Source organism: Columba livia, chromosome 5 (assembly GCF_036013475.1).
Source record: "Columba livia isolate bColLiv1 breed racing homer chromosome 5, bColLiv1.pat.W.v2, whole genome shotgun sequence".
Taxonomy (NCBI): Eukaryota; Metazoa; Chordata; class Aves; order Columbiformes; family Columbidae; genus Columba; species Columba livia.
The window spans coordinates 39,766,291-39,789,141 of NC_088606.1; the positions used below are offsets into that span (position 1 = coordinate 39,766,291).

At 38.4% G+C, this 22,851-nt stretch overlaps 1 protein-coding gene across 6 annotated transcripts in view; it reads left to right on the top strand.

The window, feature by feature from the left end:
- The first annotated feature begins 191 nt into the window (after window positions 1–191).
- Window positions 192–22,851, top strand: part of TTBK2 (tau tubulin kinase 2) — a 100,041-nt gene continuing 77,381 nt past the window's right edge. For all 6 annotated transcript variants that reach the window (XM_065065881.1, XM_065065885.1, XM_065065880.1 and 3 more), the window contains exon 1: window positions 192–415. The gene's annotated coding sequence lies outside the window, so the exon portion shown is untranslated. The remainder of the gene's footprint in view (window positions 416–22,851) is intronic.

A 22,851-nucleotide genomic window follows, 5' to 3' on the forward strand; every position in this document is an offset into this window, starting at 1 on the left:
GGTACCCTCGAGGCCAGCGGGTTCGGTGGCGCCGCGGCTGAGGAAGAGCGAGAGAGGGGGCGGCGGCGCGGGCGAGCGCGGCCGAGACTGCCGCAGGGATGGCGGCGGCGGCTGCGAGGGGGTTAACCGCTTTAGGGAGGGTAGCGGGCCTCTCCGTAACCGCCTGAGCGCCCTTCCGCGCTGCGCGCAGCCGTTACCCCTCCCCGCGGGCGGGCCGGCGCCGTCCCGGCACTGCAGTCGCCATAGAGACCGCGCCGCACGCCGTGGGGCGGAGGCTGGGCCGGGGGGTGCCGCTCTAGCCGTCCCCCCCGCGCCGCGCAGACCATCCCCCGCCGCCGCCGGAGGCGCGGGGCCCCGGAGGGTCTCGCCGTGCCGCGCGCCGCCCCGAGGAGTGGCCGCGTCGGCCCCGTTCCAGGTGAGGAGCCGCGGCGCTGCGCGGCGGCCGTCGCGGTTACCCCTGCGCGCCCGGGGCAGGGGTTTCCCGAGGGACGCTCAGGCCGCCTCAACGGGGTGCGGCCCTCGGGCTCCGGCGGCCGAGTCCCCAGCGCCGGCCCGACCGCAGCGGTTGCTGTGTGGGAGCCGCGTCGCCGTTTCTCATCCCGCGGGAGAGGGAGTTAGCCGGGTGAGAGAGCTCCGGGGGCCACGGCCCGCCCCGAGGGGGTGCGCAGGCAGCCGGGGCGATCCTGGCTGTGGAGTTGGGGTCGGCGGGTCCGGCGGCGCCCGCAGCAGCAGTCATCGCCGCCCCGGCCTCTACGCAGAACTCAAATTTATAGGCACGAGATCTTTTTTTGTCCCTCCCACTTGCTGCAAGAAGGCAAACGGTACCGATATTTGCGTGCTGTGATGGCTAAACATCGCAGTTTTTAAATAACCACATCTCTCTTTCCAGTTCTTAATTGTGGCATGTGTGTAACGGATGCTTATGTGGGCAAGGCTGGATGGGGGATCAGTCAGTCTGTCGTCTGGCGCTTTAAGTGCTGGAGCCATGAACAGCAGTTGCATCAATATATGAATACAGATATGCCTGGCTAGGCCGCAGATGCACTCACTACGGTGATAATAGTAAACATATAAACTGCATGTGGAATAAATTTTAAAAACATTATTATTCATACTTTTAGCTTAAAAAAAAAAAAGGGGGGGAAATACCTTGTTCTTAAGCCTAAAGATGATCTCTGGAGCTGCAACTGCATCCTTGTGCTTCTGTTGTCACTCTAGAGCACAAGCAATGAGAGAAGCAAGATTGGTACAAGATTTCTAACCTCTGATGCGAGTGAGAGCAGTTGGGAATAGCTGCTAGTGTTGATGGGGATGGATTTGCAAATTTTAATAATACTAATGTGTTGTGCAGAGGGGGGACCAAGGGGGAGATGGACACAAAGGAAAGGCCCCTAACTATAGCACCGCCTTTTAAGAACCTTCTACCACATTTATAGTTAAACTGGAAAGGACTATAGAAAATGAGTTATAAAATACATTGTAGTGGCTTTCTTTTTAGTTAGACTATGCGCTGCACCAGTTGAATTTCAGCTCAGACATTCAGAATAATTAAGCTATGTTGACAGGAAAGTTGAGAGCCCTAAAATAAAACATTCGCTATTTAATTTAAAATCATGTTATCTTTAAAAGTGAGTGATTAGTTTCCATGTTGTGGTTCTGGAAAAAATGAGATTGTTTTATATATTCTGCATAGCTAATGCCATGCCTCTGTTGAACACATGCTGTGCTTTTAGGTTAGTTCACTTTAGCTGTTGTATCTGAGAAGACAAAAGATTAGAGCTTATTTTGTTGCTCTTGTTTAATTTTGAAAAATTTTTTGGGGGCTTACAGTCCAAAGATATCTAGCATTTTTATTGTGTGTTAAATTGCACAGAATACTTTATTGGTGGTGATTCCTTTGTTTTTTAGTGCAAATTAGATTTAATGAAGTATTAAAACTTTCTTAACTTAGTAAACCAGAGGTATGCTTATTAAAGTTTGTTTGGCTTGTCAAAAAATTTTATATGGGAGAGTTTGACAGCAGTAGTATGTATATTCATTGGTCAAAAGTTATTTTGAAAGTAGTGCATCAAGATATCATAGTTTAAAAAAATGTAAAGACGGAATCAGTTACCTCTGACAAATACTTTGTTCTTCTGTGATATACTTCTGATGTACCATTATGCTCTTGAAGTTCAGCATCTTTTAAAATTTCTGATTTTGGAAAGGATGGGATTAGAATGGGAAGAGCAGATTGAGCGACTGAGTGTTGTGGTGTTGGTTGGGTTTGGTGCAGTCGCTGCTGCTGTGTGCTGCCGGCTGTGTTACCTCTAACACCACAAATTCCAGTGAGGTTTTTCCAGTGTGACTGATCAAGAAAGGTTTTTGAGTATGACTAAAGACAGATATGAGTGGTGTTTTCCCTGTTGGAAAATTATTTCTAAGCGATCAGCTTCCGCTGCTTCTAGATGTATGTGTACAGGAGATTAAAGGTTTGCTTAGCGTGTGAAGTTGCCCTATTATGTTGTATTAATGTACTACAGCTTTTTCTGTGTTAGCTAAGACTTGTTTATCTAGCGGGAATGAATTGATGCTGTACAACAGGAGACTGACAGTTTCTGTGCATTGCTGTGTGTTGCGTTGTCTCTTTATCCTGCTCTGGGAAAGCACTGCACAAAGCCTTTGTGTTTGCCTAGAGGGGAGGAGAAACAGCTGCCTTTTCAGTACAAGACACCAGGATTTGTAGTGGTCTCACAGGGATGTGTTGTTGTACGTGGACCAGCCACTGCCCTTCCTCCCTCATTCCAACTGCTGAAGCGCTCTCTCCTCAGAGAAACCTGAGCTGCTTTGCATTGATCTCATAGAGCAGCGTGTTGCACCACAGGTCTGGCAAATCGGTCTAATGGGCCAGTTGTTAAAGTATAGATGGGCAAGAATTAAAATATGCAAAACTGACTAAATGCTGGTTGTACATTAAAGAATTCAAGAGCTACAGATCATGTGTTTAAAAAGTCTTCAGTATCAACTTTATTTCTTGTCCATGATTGGGATGAAGGAAACTTGTTCAAATGCTTAATCTTTTGTTTTTCATTTGTTTATAATTTTAGTATCTAAGCTACTTACATGGCAATCAAAAATATTAACTTTAACAAGAGGTAATAAAAATTATTTCATGATCGAGTACAACTAAATGGAGCAGTTTCATTTTTCTGCTTTCCATGCACTGATAGAGTGCTTTAGTTGTACTGTATTCTGTGTCATACAGAGATAGAGTAAAAGTTAAATTCCATCTCTTTATTGGAAACATTGAATACTATATAACTTGGCTTTTAGTAACTGTATCTTGTATGTTCTTTCAAAATACTTCTTTGAAAATATCATCCAATCTTTTACTGATCCTTTACAACTTTATTATGTTTATTATGATTTTAGAGTTGGATTCTTTCTTCTTCCCCACACTCCCTCCCCTTTCAATGCTAGATGTTGAGTAGTATGCTTTTGAGGGAATCTGGTAATTTTTTTTTTAAGCTGTTTATGAAACTGAGGTGCCATTCTCAGCAGTTCAACTTTATAGTCTGTTTTTTTTTTTTTTTTCTGTATTAGCTTATACGTCATTAATCTTGAAACCTAAGTAGTAGAAAATTCACACAATAAAATCTGACCTTTAGAGACTTCACCTCTTGATGTGGCTGATTATCTTTTTCCCATTTTTGAGATGTTGTGCAAGTCATAACTTTCAGTAACTTATTTGTGAAACTTTTTTTTCAATTAATGGAGACAAGTCTTTGGGGGAGGGGAAGGTTGAATATGAGAGCAGGGAGGAAAAGGAAAGCAAACCTGGAAACTGAAGTAGTCTTCAGCATTTTTAACAGAAGTGTATCTTGTTAAGAATTAAAAAATGTATTCATTGTTATGTTCAGGCATGCTTTTCTGTGGTTCTTGTACTACACAGTTGAGAACAATTCTGTGGTGAAAAGCATTGCTCAAATGTTATTTCATGCTGTTGCTTTGTCTTTGAAGAGATTAATCAATTATTGAGGATTAGGTTATATGTGTTGATGAGGAACTCCATCTGGTAATTCTTCCTTTCACAGAAATGTGTGTATGTTGCTTAGTCTTATGTTTGAGTGCAGGAGAAGGTTCTGAATAGTTGGAAGAGTTGAAGTTTGGCTGGGTTTTCATGGATGAAGTTAACCAGCTCACTCATGATATTGATGAGGAAAGTAATTTTTTTCAATACAAAGCTGTCTGCTGTGTAAAGAAAGGTTAAAATATGCTGAACTTGCTTTGAGAGCTTGTGAAAGATGTGAAGTCTTTTTAACATGAGGTCATTTTTAAATTTCTGGACCTTGCAAAAGAATTTGTTACTTGTTGCAGGGGCAAGTTACTACTGGAGCTAACTTGGGGAAAAACTGAAATGATTGAGGTTGGTGTCCTTCCAGTCTGTTTAAATAGTAATAATTTTATTAAGTTTCTGATGCACTTCTCTTAACAGCTGAAATTACACTAAAATTGTATCCTTTGTTAATGAACTTATTGATGAAATAACTTTCTTAATGAACTGGACTCACCTATAGTCAGGAAAGATCTTGCCTTGTAGAGTTTGTATCTTTTTAGTACTTGGGAGTTGTCTCCAGTTAACAACTGCTTATTGATTCTGAATGAGGAGGTTCGTTCTGCTTATTGATTCTGAATGAGGAGGTTCGTTCTGCTCTCTGTCACTTCCCAGATTATTCTCAGATAACGTCTGTTGCTTCTGTCATGCAATCTCGTGGAGTATTAACGTTTTGTGAGGGTTTTAGCAACACTTATTTGATAGAATGTTCTTCAACAATGTAGTAAGAATGAGATTGCTTTGTTGTGTGGTGTATCAGCAGGATGCGTCTCATTGCAGTTATTTGGTTTACTGCTATAGTAATACTTCAAACGCTGCTCTTGGCGAGCCATACAGCTTCTGAGCAAATTAAGTGTGTCTGTTTAACTTCACAGTGCTCAAGTATTAAAAAAAAAAAAAAGAAAGGAAGGTGGGATGATCTCTAAGTAGAGCATACTTCTTTTCAGCATCAAACTGGCGACTTTTTAGAATGTTTTTGTATCTATTCTATTCTATTTTGTATCGTTACTTTGTTTTAAATAATGTTATGATTAGTTACTGTTTTGAAATAATTCATTATCTTCCTGTCTTTCCATTTATCAGCATCCTGAGGTAAATAGATCCAGAACGGGTATTAATAACTGATCGAAATTGCATTAAACAAGGAATGACTGTGCAACTCCTGAAGTTTCATCGAATGCCCTGCCTTCATATGCGATACTTTGATTTTCTGTTTCTAGTAGTCTATAAAATCGAAGTATAATTCTATAAGCAGGATCAGCCTAGAAGAAATTGGCACGTCATACTGTGAAAGCTGAAGGAGAGGAATTGATATGGGATCACAATTACTTTTCTGCATAAAGTTTACTTGCTGTTTTGCCCAGCTCTAGAGGTTGTTGTGATGATCATGATGATTTGGGTGAAATTATAGTTTTACAGTTTTGAGCAAGATGGTGTTTCCAGTGAGGAAACATGTTGAACAGTTTATCTGGATGGAGAAAACTCATGAAAGAATAACAAGACAGATCAGTATGAAGAAAGTATTTATTGGTCTTGTGGGAGAAATGTGCTAGCTAAGCCAGACAGTTCTTATCTTGACTAGGAAAGGAATAAGAAATTGGTGTTGAAGCTGAGGAGCGGCCATGGGCCTCCCGCAGTAAAGCAGATGCATGCAGGAAAGAAGCTCAGTTTTTAACTGTCTGGTGTTGGTTGTCATTTATTTGTAGGTATATATACGTATAATCATATTTTTCACGTGTGAGCTCCTGCGGATGAAATTGCACATTTGTGTTGAACCAGTCTAACAGCTGGCTGCTGTTTGTAAGCTGAACATGGTGTCCTCTGCCTGTGCCTTTTCTAGTGCCTGTTGATCTCTGAGCTGCACTGATTCAACTTGCTAACTTGACAGAATAATTGTAACAAGGGGGTTGTTACAGTGCCTTTCCCCCCCCCCCCACCCCGCCCCGAGATAGGATTATAACTCTTGCTAGGTCATAGTGTTATGTGAAGCTTCACCCTGAATGTCTAGGTGAGATAGTAGTCCTAACCAGAGTCTTCCTATTACTGTAGCCTGGGTGCTCAGATGATAGGTTTTCCTTTCTATTGTCAGCTCAGGAAGGAGGCAAGAGAAACAGGAAGGTTTTATCCTAAAGGCTGTTTTGGGGTGATGTTGCATTCCCTTTCCTGTTGATTAGAAGGAAATTTGGGATAGATGCTAAATTCAGTGTGGACATTTCTCCCTGTTTTCCACATTATTCTTACAGTCACGTGGCTGTGCTTCTGTATGTATCTCCAAAGACTGGTCTAACTTTTCCTTGATGAGTCAATTTTCCCTTGACTTCCCTCAGCTATCAGGGAGCAGCTGTACTTTGGCTGGCTTGGTGGAGATGATAGATAATACATCAGTTCTATTGCGAGGGTCTGCACTGGCATGTAATGGCTCCCTGAAATATTTTTTTTCCTGGAGTAAAGGTTTGGGCAGAATTGATTTATGGACTGAATCAGGACAAGGGCCTGCTGTACAGGAAGTCCTGCTCATGTTTAGTGTTGATATATTATAATGTGCTCTTATATCTCTTGCTCTGAAAGAGGTGAAAGCTGGAATCCTGGTCTCAAGAGTAGTAATAACTATATTATTATTTATTACCTGTATTATTGCTCGTCTAGTTCATAGCATTAATTAAAATAATGTACACGGATTTCACTCATTGTATATTCCCTGTTTCTCAGTAGAAATCTTGTAACTTTGCTTGCCATATAGTTGCATATCCACCATGTTCTCTTAGAGTAGAAATTCACTTTTGTTTAAATAATAATTTGAAAATGAAGAAGGATCTCACCACCATTTAGAATTGAATATTATTAAAGCAAATTTTGTGACTGTTGGTATATTTAAAAAACAGCAGCAACAACAACCAACCACACAACAAACAAAAATAAAGCCAAACTTATAATTTGTGTTGATAGAATTTTACTTCTTACAAGTAAATTCAAGAACCTATAGAATACTGTTATTATTTTAGCATTTTTATACTTTTGCCATTATGATGTCATGTGGTATTGTTCTCATATCTACAAATTTAAATCTGCGCTGAAGTAAAACTTCTCTGAAGTAAAACACTCTGAAGTAAAACTTCTAGTTTTAGACATTTTATTTGTATAGATCAAGTGTTTAGACTTTTTTTTTTTTAATAAAGTGTTCAGACATTCAAAATATACAAATATGGGAGGCTGTAAGTCAACAATACAAGCAGGATTGTTTTTAAAGTCCAGGCTTTAATTCTGAGAGATTTGGTGTTGAGTGTCTTTATTTACACACAGCCAATATGTCTTAAAACAAGTGATACCAGTATGTGATACTTCTTTTTATTTAAGTAAGGATGAAAGGGAAGGCTGTAATGTGTCCAGTTCTGGGCCCCTCAGTTCCAGAAGGACAGGGAACTGCTGGAGAGAGTCCAGCGCAGAGCCACGAAGATGATTAAGGGAGTGGAGCATCTCCCTTATGAGGAAAGGCTGAGGGAGCTGGATCTCTTTAGCTTGGAGAAGAGGAGACTGAGGGGTGACTGCATTAATGTTTATAAATATGTAAAGGGTGAGTGTCATGAGGATGGAGCCAGGCTCTTCTCAGTGACAACCAATGGTAGGACAAGGGGCAATGGATACAAACTGGAACAGAAGAGGTTCCACTTAAATATGAGAAGAAACGTCTTCACAGTGGGGTAACAGAACGCTGGAACAGGCTGCCCAGGGAGGTTGTGGAGTCTCCTTCTCTGGAGACATTCAAAACCCGTCTGGACACATTCCTGTGTAACCTCATCTAGGTGTTCCTGCTCTGGCAGGGGGATTGGACTAGATGGTCTTCCAAGATCCCTTCCAATCCCTAACATTCTGTGATTCTGTCTTCTTTTTAAACTTTGCTGCTGTGTTCTTAGGAATAGTTTTGTGTTTGTTTGGCAGATAAAATCTAAGCTTAACACTGTTAGCTCTTCTGAGGTGTAAGAAATACATTTAACTTTGAGAGTCTCTTGATCCACATGTTTAAAATAGATAAACTTATTGCTTCTTATGCCTCGTCATTCTTCCATGCTTTATTTTTTCAGCTGATGCCTGGACTGTTGAAATATACTTTTGTGGGTTTAGGACAGTCTCAGCATACTAAATTTGCCTCAGATAATAGTATTTTTGTAATGAAATTTACTTTTATAGTTAATTTTCAAAGCTAAAAAGCTTATCACATATCTCGGCCTGACTGCTTTAGGAGCAAGGGAACTGTTGTGGTTATTGATGCTAACTTCATGCAGAAGACACCCTTCCCTAAGACTTCTCTGAGTTACATGTGCTAACAGGAGCATATAGTTTAGAAAACCATTCTGCTGTCTTTTAAGAATTTTCAGTAATGAGGAATCCACTGAAATAATTAATGAAGTATTCTAATCGTAGAATATCTTTGTTTGCAGAATGAAAGACCTTAGAGATCTTTTTATGTTTGTAAGTAATCTAAAGGTTTAATCTTTCACTTGTATGATTTTGTACGTCAGAATGAAAATATCTTGTATTTCTTAGAGTAAAGCAATTTTTATTAGATAATCAGAAAGAATTGAGCTTCATAATTTTGACTCTTAATACATATTCTTCAGTATTTTAATAATTTGATTTTATGCACCTTTTTGTTTTAAAAGATTTTTCTTGAAATGTGATCGCCAGAACTAGATACGATATTCCAGCAGCAATCCTACAGTGAGTAGGTAGAGAGTTATTATGATCTCCCTTAGTATTTATTTGCCTGCTTATCCGTACTTGTCATAGCCTTAACGCCGCAGCAGATGCATTTGTCGAGAGTGACTGATTATCTGTGTTGCGTTAGGTGATGTTTCCATTTATTCTTTGCTCCTTGATGTATAAGGTCCACTTTTACCTGAGTTGGAGCATGTGTGTTTGATTGCAGTCCATTAAACAATTGCTTCAGTTTGTTCTGTACCACTTCCTGACCTCAGTATCCTACAAACTTTACAAATTTTTTTTTTTTTTTTCCTAAAAAATGTCTCAGTATAAATTCAGGAACTGATTCTTATGGCACTAACTGAAGAAATATTTGTTACAGTTGTATTTTAGGACCTATTATTTAATGTGTGATCTGGTGATTTTTCTGCCATTTTAGTTTCTTAAAAACAGACTGTGCTGTGTGGTACAAGCTTAGATGTCTTGCAGAAGTGTGTCATAATAGTATTATCTTTAAAGGCCAAACTTGTAATGTTGTCGTAAAAAAGTTAGTTTGACAAGAAATGGAATTTCAGTTGGATGGCAGTAATTATATTGTCATCCTTTAATTCTTTAATACTCAAGTTCTCTGTTTTCTTGGAACTGATATAAAGCTGGTGGCCTGTAGCTACCTAAGTAATTTTATTTATCCTTTTTCAAACATTAAAAGTAGCTGTCTGGTGGAGTTTTCTACCTTTCAGGGGTGTGCTGGACTCTGCAGTGATAACTCAGAAATCTCCTTGAAAATTCCTATTAAACACTATTCAACTGCTTTCTTCTCAACCTGTCGAACTTAGCAGCATCTGAGTAACAGTTCTCGTGAGAGCAGAAGATGGATCACGGCGGTGCTGTGTGTCTCTGCTCCTTCGCTGCCGCCCCGGCACTCCTGCCCGCCCACCTTTCCCGAGGGAGCGGGGCCGCGGGGCGCGCCGGCGGCGCGGAGCTGTCCAGGGTGCTGACCCGGTCCGGCAGTTCTTGCCGGCCTCGGCGCCCTGGCCTGGAGAGCGAGGGGCGCAGGGTGCCCGTGAGCCTGGGAGGGGCGAGGAGTTCAGTGCCTCCTTACAAAAAGGCGGCTACCACTGCGTGTAGCAGCTCGTGTTCACATATCATTATATCCTGGGGCTTGCACAGAAAATCTTTATGCAGTTGCTACCTATACTGGAATAAAACTACTATTGAAGAAGTCTTCCCAGAACCACTGCTCCTGGCTTTTTAACAGCCCAGCCATGCTAAATTTGTCATCAGAAGCAGATTCCTTATTGTCCAAAATATGCCAAATGTATCTATATCATCCTCAGACAAGCGATATAAATTTTTCCAATGCACTTTGTAAAGTTTCACTGTAAAGTGAAACTTAAACAATCACTGTGTGTCACAGTGAACTCTCAGACAGAGGAGAAAGGGCAAAGACGTTAATCTGCCTGTAGCGTAACAATATTCACAAAACACCTGTTCTGTGATCTCAGTTCTGGCCTCAAGAGAACCCTATAAAACAGCCTCCAAAGATGAACCTGGAAGATAATGCTAACATCTATAAACAACTTCCAGCTTGTTAGTGATATCAGCTTTCTTTTTTCCTCCATGCCCCACTAATTCCTGTGTTCTGTCTTCTCCGCACCACTCTTTTCTTTCTTATATGGTTTAAATATGGTTAGTGATAGCACCATTTATTATTATTATTATTAAGTGTAAACCCCCTTATTTTAGTAATTTGTGTTACAAATACCTTACCCCATTTAGTAAGCATTAGGGCATATTCATTTGCATCTACATGTAGCTGCATTACTAAATTTGCTACAGTTTTATGTAAGTAGTTATGGTTAAAGACATGAATCTTCATTGATGGAATTACAAAGTTCTGTATTGCCATAAAATATATTATGGTATATATGTAATGTACACACAATATATATGTAAATGTATGTGCACATATCACACGTGTGATGTGTGTATATGTTTATTTTAAAAGTATGTTATGTAATATTTTTTATTACAAAGTATGTTAGTATAGCACTGTTATAAAGAATACTACATTTCTGATTCCTGCATAAATTTTTGCTTTGATGTAGAGCAGAAGCTACTAAGCTTTGGCCTCATTAGCAATTATGAGGAAGCAGTAACAAGAACTGGGAGAGAAGCAAGACAAAGGAGTGCTACTGCACTAGGTGTTTTGAATATCTGGCATCTTCCTTCTTTTACACTTTTCCCATCTAATTCCTTTTCCTCAGGCCTTTCTTGGTGAGAGGTTTGGATGCCTTTCTGCTGTGAGGACTGCATGGCTCTCAGGAAAGAGCCTGAATTTCTTGTGATGACTGCTGTTCCACGTGGTGCCAAGCAATGGTGCACAGGCTAGAGCAAATAGTCAGAATTAATAAGTGAGGGAACCTGAGGAAGGCAGCTGTAGATGTATTTTAAAAAGAGGCAAAAAATAGAGAATTAGATTATTTTTATTCATTTAGGCTTTGTGTGTGTGAATTGGCTTATGTAATCCCTAACATGGCTATGGAAAATAATTAATGTGAATTGTTTTGTTTTAAATCCATGTCATGCTTTGATAAGTTTGCTTCATTTCTTATATATCACCGTATGCATGGCAATTTTATTTCACACACAAAAAAGTAATCTCTAGTTAGTTGATTGAACTATTTTCCCTTTTTGAGAGCATGACTATTGCTCTATCCATAGGTGCTTTTTTTTTCCCTTAGAAGTAAGACGTAAGCCTCTCTCATACTTTTTTATTTCTTTATTTCTCTTTTATTTCTCAGCTTTAAAATTGTTACCAAACAATTGTTTGTAGTTATTGAACTCCTATTACTAGCTACCAGACTGAAGCAAAGCTCCTGGGCTGAACCGAATTGAAAACACTTTTTATACTTCAATACTGTAGTCCTCTACACTTCAGTAAAACTTCTTAAAATGCACCTCAGACTTGAATCTCTTCACTTCTTGTTCCCATCACCAGGTACCTCAGCTCAATAGACTTTCCAGGGACAGGTCGTCCCTTTGTCAGACTTGACAACTGATAGCGACCAATATATGGATTAAAAAGCTTACGTCTAATTATTTTTTTTCCCCTACACTGTAGGGTCTTGTAGAATTCTAAATATTTAATAATGTGGTAAAGGCCTAGTCCTCCTGGGGGAGGAAGTTCTATGTCAGCAAAAGTGTGTGATCACTTCTCTAGCAAAGGATGTAGGTATCTCTGTATCATTCCTTCTTGTATGCAGGTAGCACCAGACCAAAAATAGGTGTGTGTGTGCTGAATATAATTAGGAAAACAAAAAGTCTTACTCCAGTGGTAAGAATTGAACAAAGGACCTTGCATGGTAATGCATTTAATCAGGATTTGCCTCTCTAATATGTTTCCTGTGGGAAGGGTAACAAATCAGAATTTAGCTAAAATTCAGAAATTTATTATGATATTGTATTAAGGAATATCCAACCAAAACCATTTAGAAAAGTGAAAATAACATTAAGAGGTGTGGATATTGTATCAAGTTGCAACAAAATTATAGGAATTCTTGTCATCATTTTCATGAGTTTTACATCGTAATTTATTTGTGGAAGGACAGTCGTATGTCTTCTCAGTTGTTTTACAGAAAATATTTGTGGCTGTTCAAGAGAGAAGGGGTTTCTTTTTGTTTGTTTGTGTATTGAAAGTTTGCTGGAGTAATGTAAAGTAGGTATGAAAATCATAACTATTGTGGCTCCTTTATACCCTTGCTTCTATTGATGCTCAGATCTTTTGCAGCCTAAAATATTTTGTCCTGTCACCTATATAAAAATCACTGTCAGGTGTAGCTGCTGCTAGAGGTAACAACCAGTTTGTACATGAAAGTTTTCTTCATATTCAAATGGTAACGTTGCTGGACCTGACCGTCAGTGAGTTCAAAGGCATGCTGTGAATTTTCATTCTTAAAAATCTGACCCTGAGTGCCTGCACCAGCTTTAAGAAGAAAAATATAGCCTTGAGGTTAGGAGATGTATATTAATGTGTTGGTTCTCTGCATCCAAGCTATAGAATTATTTGAGTGTAATGATCAGAGGCAATTCCAAGTCTTTTCTGAAGCCAGATACAGGGAGGAAAAACCGTGCCTTGTCTAATCCATGTCTTTGATCAATCAGCTATAGTATGTTTTTTATCATATTGAACTTGTGGAATAAAGTCACATGATAACAGCAGAGATAATGGAATTGTCTTTTTAGGGTTAGCATGAATGCACTTGGCATCATTTATTTGGCATCTGTATGGTAAAGTAATGAAAAAATTATAAGCAATGTACGAACTCAGGGATAAGGCAAATTTTCGTTCCTACCTGACCAATATGTGGAAGTCACCCATGATCCTGACAGCTCTGGAGGTTCATCTGTCCACGATCACCACTATTGAGTCACACCATGCTTTAAAACTCTACTAGCTGAGTTCGGTGCATGCATAAGACTCCCTGTTGACTGAGGAGAGTTTAGCTCTATTGAGAAAAATAATTGGCTGGGTGAGAAGTAGGTCAGATGTTTTTGTCTTGTTTTGTTTTTTTAAACACTTGATTGTCATGTGATTACGATTTAACAGAGGACTAAGCCTGTGTGTTTTTTGTGTGTTTTTGAATTTAAATTCTTTTGCAGATTCCACAAGGTTTTCTTGTTGTACAGATGGTTCTAAATAATTGAATTATCAGTATTTGGGCATAATTGCAGTCTGTGGGACAAAAATTTTATTAGAGTGCGTTGCATAAAGCAAGGCTTTTAGCTAGGCTGGAGAGGAGAAAAATAGATTATTGACAGTGGTAATGTCCAGCTAAGCTAATGCCAGTTATGCTTTACTTTACATATACATAAAGATACTTTAAACTAGCATTGCTACCTTGAAAGCAATCCTATGCTGTCCTGGTGGAAGGATTTGTATTGCCACATACTGATTTAGATCAGGGAACTGAGCTAGGTGGAAAGGAAATTCTTCTGAAGAGCCAGTATTATCAGAGATATGCTCCTTAGTCGAGTTCATTGTATAGTCCGGAGTGTTAAGGACAAGTTTTTGATGTGCTGGATGAATTTCCTAGGAGAAGTTCTGGGCCTGTTATTCTGTAATAAAGAAGAGCTGGTCACACACATGAGGACTGATCACAGCCGTGACTGCAGCGTTGTGAGGCAGCGGGTTAAGACCAAAGGGAAGTGAAGAAAGTGAGAGGTAGAATAGGGAGGTTAGACTTGAGAGGAGCAGCTGTCGGCTTATTCAGAAAATGAGTGGGTGAGATCCTGTGGCAAGCTACACTGAAGGTTATGAAAGATTACGATATTTTGCTACAATTCTGTTAGTAGAATGGAATTAGCAAAAAATGGTGTACTTCTATGGACTTTTAGTAATATCAGTCTGTTTTGTGAAGTGAATCTTTGATTTTAGAAAAGCTTTAAATATATATATATGTCTGCTGCCAAAATTTGAATTAGAATCTCCCTGTCATATGGCGTAAATGGCAAGTGCAACCTAAATAGTGAAAAAATTTAAGAAGTAATTTCAAAACTGATTCTGATTTTTTTTTTTTATTAAAGAACTGTTTTAATTCAAGTAGCAGTAGTTAGCTGTGATATCATTTGAGAATGATTATGTGATGTTAAGTCATTTTGATAACAATGTACATTTTCATGTTTGAAAGTCTTTTAATGTATTAGCATATTCTGTGAATAGCTTAACTTTTTTCTACAGCAATAGGTATAATTTAAAACTTTACGTTATTACCACACAGTATTTTACTGAAAGTAGTATTATAAGAATTTTTTTTATATTTACTTAAGAATATAAATGAGGTCATAACTGTTAAAATATAATGAACATTAATGAATTAATGTCACCAAAACTGAGGTGCATTTAATAGCCTATAAATGGTTTTCTGCTGTATTTAAAATTGCTTCCAATTCCACACCGCTCCAAGCCATGTTTCCTTTAATCTTTTTAATGTAAGTTAACATTTTGTGAAATATTCATGGAAACTCATTTTAAAAGATATATTATTGTGTATTTTAAAAAAATATATGTTGTAATAGATTTTGATACTTCAGTTGAGCATGTTACTAATTTTACTGGTTAACAGGATCACAAACTTGCTCTGTGTAATGATACCAATTTTAAAAAGGAGTATTCTACTTCAATCACAGGTGACAAAACATGAGTGGATATGAAAGGTTGTTGGAAGTAGCAGGCCTGTACTACAGTTGCAAGTTATTAAATCAACATACTTTCATTGTGTTTTGCAAAGTGGCTTGATGCACCTTTATTAGAGGTCAAATTCAGGCTTGTGGCTTGATTAGTATTAGTTTTTAATATGGATGTGAAAATCTGCATTGACTGAGAAGCCTGGTGCTGAAGGGAATAGGACATATGTAAGTGGATGAGAAGAGTGTTACAAATAGACACTGAGACTAGAGACTAAACCCAGCATAAAATGGAAGGGAGAGCACATGAAAAGTAGAAGTTGAAATAATGGAACAAATTATACTTGGAGATCTTGAGTGTTTCTTGTATACAATGGTTTGTATTTTTTTTTTTTTTCTCCTCATTCTAAATCAACAGCACTATACCAGCTACTGGGAAGAGAGTTAACTATCCCAGGTGAAACCAGGACAGTTGCTTCCAACTGAAACGATTATATGATTCTATGAATATGCTTAATATGTATTTTTGGTAACCTATAATAGTTTTCTATGGAGTAGTTGTCTAATATCCTCTCGAACCATTGTAAACCTTTATCACTCACAGTATCTGTTGACAAGAAGTTTCACAGGTTAGCTACTAGTCCATGAAGAACTCCTTTCTCACATTTGTTCTGAGCCTGGTTCCTACCATTTTATTGCCTGGTTATTCGGTACCATGAAGTCACCCAGCAGTTCCTCACAGTTGTCCTTCATCTTTTCTCTATTTCTGTTTATGAAAACCAGGTCACATATTATTGTCAGCCAATTTTTGCTACCTTAGTTTTCACCCTGTTTCCAGGTATCTATTAAAACCTTGAACTGCAGAGATCATGTCCTGCTCCTTGCAGAGCTCTACTCTTTAGAGTGTGTGAAATGGCTGTTTAGTTCCCTGTTTCCTGCTTTTTAACTGGCTGTTTTTTTGTGTAAAAGACTTGTCCTCTTATGCCATGTCTGTTTATTTTCTCTGAACAGACTTCATCAAGTACCCTTTGGGAATCCAAATAGACTTTATTTGAATTGTAGAATGGTTTGGGGTGGAAGGGACCTCTGAAGTTCATCAAGTCCAAGCTCCCCTCCCCTCCACCCAGCAATGATATCTTCAATCAGATCAGGTTGCTCAGAGCCCCGTCCAGCCTGGCCTTGAATGTCTCCAGGGTTGGGGCATGTACCACCTATCTGGGCAACCTGGGCCAGTGTTTCACCACCCTGATAGTAAAAAGTTTTTTCCTGATGTGTAGTCTGACTCTCCCCTCCTTTCTTACCCCTTGCCCTGTCTTACCCACATGACTTTCTGCCTTTTTTGAGACCTCTGAAATTTCTCAACTATATAACTTTTATTCAAATGTGTAGTAATACTCTTAATCCTTACAGCTTCTACTAATTTGCTTGGTACAAATATTGGATTTCCCAGCCTGAAGCTTATTGGATGTCCCATGTAACACTTTTTAAAAAGTTGGCAATATATTTGACACCCTCTGATCCTTATGTGCCAGTGCAAGTATAAATAAGAAGTTATGTACCATCATAAATAGATTACTTATTTAATTATTAAGTTTATTTTAAACCCAGCTAAATAGCATCTGACTGGTGACATTACTTTTAATTTTGTTTTACTTATTTCCTATTGCTTTCTTCAGTCACTTCAATTTAAGGCAAATGTTCTGATGTGTTGCAAAAAGAGGTGTTTCTGGGTATTTTCTCTTTTTTATTTTTTTTTTTTTCCCCACTGTCAACACAGATGCAAAAAAATAATTGAGCTTCTTTCTTGCAGTCTTACCTTATTTTGAATACCCCTCTTATACCCTGACAGTTTGTTGGTCCTACATATTCTTTGGCAAGCTTTCTATTCCTACTGTCTGAAGAAAGACTTATTATTAGTTTTACTGTATTTTATTTTTCTTTCTCAGTCTATTTTGGTTTGTCCCTGTAATTTGCCATTGCTGTAATTTACAATCTCTTATTTGCTTTTTTCTACTTAGAAATTCCCCATACCTGCTGTTCATTCACGTTGGATTTCTTCTGACCTTTTTCAAGTCTTTCTTAATTGATATTTTATACTTGCTTCCTACTTGGTCTATGTTAGAGAGGCTGCTTGGTTTGCAAGACCAAAATAAAGCAGAAATGGGTCAAGCAGTATTTATAAAAAATGTCATCATGAATTATGTTGCATGCTGAATAATGATCTTTTGAAGAAGGATTGTGATCCAAGGAATCCATTCCAAATTTGAAAGCAGAGTCATTAATGATCCAGATGGAATATCATGACTAAGTTTTTTTTATATGTGAATAATTTGTGCAAAAATATTTTTTTTTTAGTGGAACCTGAATTAAAAATGTAAATGTTGAGCTTCATAAATGATAGCTTATCAGCCTAAAAAGTATAGCACACTGTGCTGTAGTGTGTATTCACAGATGATCTAGAAAAGAAGCAAATATTGAAGTTACAAAGTCAAGGGTATTAAAATTAGTGAAGATGAAGATGGACAGGTAAGAGCTGGAGAAAGACCTCACAACTCTGTCTGAGGTAATGGCATATGAAAATTATCATAAAGTAGTTCACTTAAGGAAAAATAATTTTAAAATTTACACAGTGATGAGCTTACTTATTTAGAATAAGGTCTTGCAGATTCTCTGAAAGTAGCAAGTCAGTGCCTGATAAGAATGCTGGTCTCCACATCTCAGAGGGAATGTAGTAGAACTGGAGAAAGCACACAGATGGTGATAAAAATCAGTGAAACACTAAATAGGTGAAGAGATAAACAAAGGGTCATATGGTAGCAGTGTGGGATGTGGGATTAAGAGGTGAACAGGGAGCAACTGTAAAGTCTGCCTTCCAGTGCAAGGATTAGTGAGCCTCAAATGTAACTAGCAGAAGATAAATTGGCAACGAAGATGTGCTTCTTTCCACACCATGGAATTAAGTTACTATTTACTTGCAGTAGAGTGTTATGGATGCTAAAAGCTTTCATGGGTTCAGAAAAGATCTGATGAACTCAGAGGCGAAAAATCTTAAATACCTCCTTTGGCTCAGGAAGTGTTTTGTGTCCCAGCTGGCTATATTCTCAGAAAATATTCTGGGAAAGCATGATTATATGCTTTCTGTATCCTTGTATTCTTCCAGAGATGTCTGCTGTTGGCAACAGTCAGAGACAGGAGATGTGGCTTGGTGGATCTTTGATCTATCGCAGCCTGTCTGCTCTTGTCATTAGCTGTCCATGCTATCTCTTTTTCTACTGTCTAACCTAATTTTTTTCTACTGCAAATTAAGTTGATATTTTTGGATTTGTCCCAACTTTAAATGCCTTTTCCAAAGTTCCATTTTGGTTTGTTTTTTTTTTTTAGTACTTCTCTCTCATTTCAAACCTTGAAAGACCTCCAATTAGGAGCTCAAGTTTCAGCCACTGTTGCTTGAAGCTGCCTTCAACGATGGCTACAAAGCAAGTGCATGCTCTGACCAAGTCATGTTGTTGACTCTAAGCCTGGTATGTTGGAAGTTCCCAGCACAATCTTTTTTTTTGTTTTACGGACAGGCTGGTCAGACAGTCCCAGATGAGCTACCCATCTCCTTTGTTTTTGTGGATTGTGCTTCTAGATTCAATATCACCTGAACCCATGTGATCACTGTGGAATATCCTGTGGAGAGGTGAGACTCCATGACCCTGTAGAGAGCCTCTCTGAAGCCAGCTCAAACTGAGGATAAACTAACAGCTTGTGCTGTTCTGCTGGCAGTAGCTTGTTGCGTGTTTATTTTAGCTGCCTTAGTGACACTTCCTTCAGCATAGCCAAGCACCAAGCCATTTCCCAACTCTTGTGTCATTTGGCAGTTCATAAGAGCCCACTTTACATGGCTGTCTCCTACATACTGGTGCCAAGGATGTTGACATCAGTGCTGAGTTGGTCTTGACATGAGGGTCAGCACAGGGTCTCTGTGATTTTTCATCTTCTCTTTGTGCCTGACTTCTCTAGCACTGTTACCTACTGCTGGAAGGTACAATCCTCCTTGAATATACTGAGGTGTCTCTTGCATAAACCATAATGTGATGGTGCATCTTAACTCTTTCAGGGATTGCTGCATTGTGTGACAGGATGGCTGTGCAGTCCCCTCATCGAGGAGGCCAAAGCCTGTCAGACTTTGGTAGACCTCCTGCACTGTGTAGGCTCACTCAGGTTCGGCCGTCCTGTCAGCTAGGCTCTTCTGGAGTCTTCTTGCTTGGTGTAGCAGTTACTGCTCTTGTTTCACACTTTGGCAAAAAGGAGAGCTACTGTCTCCAGGTATTTAAGGAGATGGAATACCCATGCGTGCGTGGCCAGTGCCCTCTCTTTATCACAGTACTGCTGCAGATTTAGAGTTATATGCCCTTAAGGATTCTAAGAGATTAGACATTACAGATTAAAAAAATATGATTCCTCTCTTTTTCTCCTGTTTTACTTAGCTAACTGTCAGGCCTTATTCACCATGTTTTTGTAATGTGCTTTATCAACTGACATATCAAGGTAATTCGTAGCTTTTTTTAGGTCCAGATTGCTTCATGCATGGTGCTGTAGCCAGGGCACTGTACAGTGAGAATGGTCTTGCGGTCTGCCAGCAGGGCTGCTTGTCTACTACTGGCAGTGTTGTTGATCATTTGAACACTTATCAGTACAGACAGCATTTTGCTATTCACATGTCATGTATCTAATAATTCCTAAAGTTGTATCTGGATTTCCTCTGCTGAATTTTTTTTCCTAAAATTATTATTTTATTTTTTTTTTACTTTCACAAAAGTTAAGTGTTATTCCCATCTATGTTTAGTGTTTGGCCCAAACTTTACTCATCTGGTTTAAGCATTCAGAAGTTAATAGCATTTAGTTATAAATATGTTCTTGCATTATTCTTGCACGATCCTTAGCAGCAGCTTTTCTCCTCTAAAAATCACTGTGTAATTACTGCCAAAAGTTGTGTAGGTTTTGGAAGAAATTCTTCAGAGCAGTGTACTGTTTGCCTTCTTGCCTTCTGAAGTTTTGGATTGTATGCCTGGGTTGGGCCTTTATGTTTTTCCTCGCTGACAAAATTGTTTTATGAAATAATAGAAGAAGATAGTACTAGTAGAAAGGGAAATACTTCAGGACCAATTTATGTTATTCCTTGGTGTATAAAGTTACTGACATTGATAGTAATCTATTAATATTCTAAGTGTATCCTAAGAAGGTAACTGACTATTACAACATTTCAGAGGTCTGGAAACAACAATTTTTATTTTGCTGATAATTCCAGAGGAGAAATACTTTCAATAGTGACATAGTAGTATAATATAAAACTATCTTTGTTGTTTTACTTCAAGCTGTCTTTGTATCAGTTTTCAAAACCATGCTTTGCAGTCACTTAACTCTTCTGCAATGGAAATTTTGCAAGGATCTAGCAAAATAATTATTGTAATGCTGTATAATTTAAGTAGCTGCAGAACTGACTTTCCATTTGCATGTTTAAAAATATTTTCCCTTCATTTAGGTGATGAGAGAACTAGTTTCTTTGAAGAAGGCTATTATGACAGGTAAAACAGATTCTTATAACAGCAAAAAATCCCCCTCTTCTAGTTCCATTGAGGTTTGTTGTAAACACTACAACAATTGTAGTGAATCTAAGACACAGAAATACAGCTTTACAAAAACAAGAACAAAAAAAAGTCACTTTTAGGGTTTTAAAAGTATTTTTGGACTTACTAATAAGGTTTCACAAGCCTCTTTTTGATTTGGAACTCACTGAGTTATAGAAGAAAACTGAGAATAATACAGTGTTGTTTGGAATGAAGTTAACCTCTCCAAAGAGTTAGATTTCTACATGAGTATGAAAGGCTCTGTACCTGAGGTCAACAACTGGATGGAGTTGAAAGTACCACAGCAGTCCAGCCTTTCCCTGTCTCCCACAGCTAATTTCCATTCTTGTTGTGACATAAATCCATGTGCAATTGTGTGACAGATCAAATCAGGAAATTAACTCACTCGGCTGAAAAATTCCATGGCAAAAATATCATGGATTAAACAGAGTTTTTGTTTTATGACTCATTCTGGTTTTCCCTGACCAAAATTTTCTGTAGGTAATAAATTATATGCTGTGTTTCTTATAGGAACCACAACCCTGTAATGCACCTCCCCAGGTGCTTCCCTTTCTGTCTGACAAGCTATTGAGTACCTTTTATCTCATTTGGTCTAATCAAGCAAAAATACTGAAGTTTACTTTGGTGCAATTGCTTTCAAGTTCAGTTTAATTTTAAAGTTTCTCACTCTATATTGGACTTGAAGAAGGGTTTGTGTGCCTAAAATGTGTACGGTTTTGCCACCTGTATCAGTTGGTTTAGTAAGAGATAATTTACTCCTTCCATAAACTTTGCCCTGGATTTTTGTAACATTTTGGTGCTGAATTCCCTTGCAAACTGGAAATAGTGTTGTAGCTTGAAATATGTGTTTTTAAAATAAGGCTGTTATATTGAAACTAAATGTTATATTTTTAACTCTGTCTTCAAACTGAGAAAATATTGCTGCTTCTGTAATAACAACATAGTTGGAAGTGCAGAAGTTGCCAGAAGGAAATCTAGACTCTTTGGCAATAGCACAGAAGACAGTTGGGAGCTTTTCACACCTGGAATCTGCAAGTGGTGATGAGTATTTTGGCACCCAAGAGCTTGAGATAGGAAGACATAAAATGGCATTTGTTATGTGTAGAATTTTAAAAAATATTTTCTTTATAACCAGTACAGTTGGAAATTTAGGTCAAGATCTTAATTTTAGTTTTCTCGTTGGCATGCTGAATGATTATTTTCAGGATCCCAGATTCTAATGAATGCTTTTAGAAGATATTCAGACTGTTAGTGTAGGGTACCTTTCTAGTTTGGATCTTCAAATAGACACACTTAAAACATTTCTGGCCTTAGAATCTGCAATTTGAACATGCTTCTTAGCCTGTCTAACGGAGTGGACTTTACCAGAAATGTGGTGAAATTAGGACCTTTGAACATTTCCTGCCCTGATTTTCTCTTTAGGCTGGCATATTAATCATTTATTTGTTCCTTTAAGTTCTTCTGCACAGAAGTAGAAAGTACGGAAGTGGAAAGCAACTTCGGCCAAGTCCAGTTAATTTACTAGTTTCTTAAGTGAACTGAAAGCAGGCATTTAGAGCTCCTCATAAGCACATAGTTCCTAATAGCAAATTTGATATTATTCCATGGAGGAGGCAACAGAATGTGTATTTTTCCTTTTTGTGGAACAGAAGTAATCTTCTGCCCTTACTTGCTTTGCCCTGAAACCTTGAGTACCTCCATTCAGCCAAAACTGTCTGTGCTGCTTTCTCAACCTTAGATCTGGATTTAAACAACTACAAAGGCTGGTAAGCAGAGATTGGCTTCAGTTTGGGGCCATCTCTAAATAAATTATATACACACACACACAAATTACATAAAATGTTTGTCTTTGCTTGGTGAGCTAGAATCAGCTTTTACAAAACTGACTTTTTTTTTCTGGAAATTTTGCACTGTTGTTTTCTAGTAGCTTATCATCCCTTACTATACTCTATCGGGGTAAATTAAACAAATCTTTTGTGGGGGTGAGAGATATAGTTAAAAACAGTTAAGCGGGTTGAAGAGTTTTAAATAATGCTGTTTGTACAATATTAAATGCTGGATATAAGCACTAATCCTTTACCTGTTATATTATGCTGTGGTCAGTTCCCAGGCAAAAGCTTATGCTGTGGAACAAATCTGTACTCATTGTGTTGTCCTAGTTACTCCATGACATGTCACTTGGAAATAAATTTGACAAAGGGCCAACTGCCTTTAATTGTGATAATTCTGTGATCTTACACA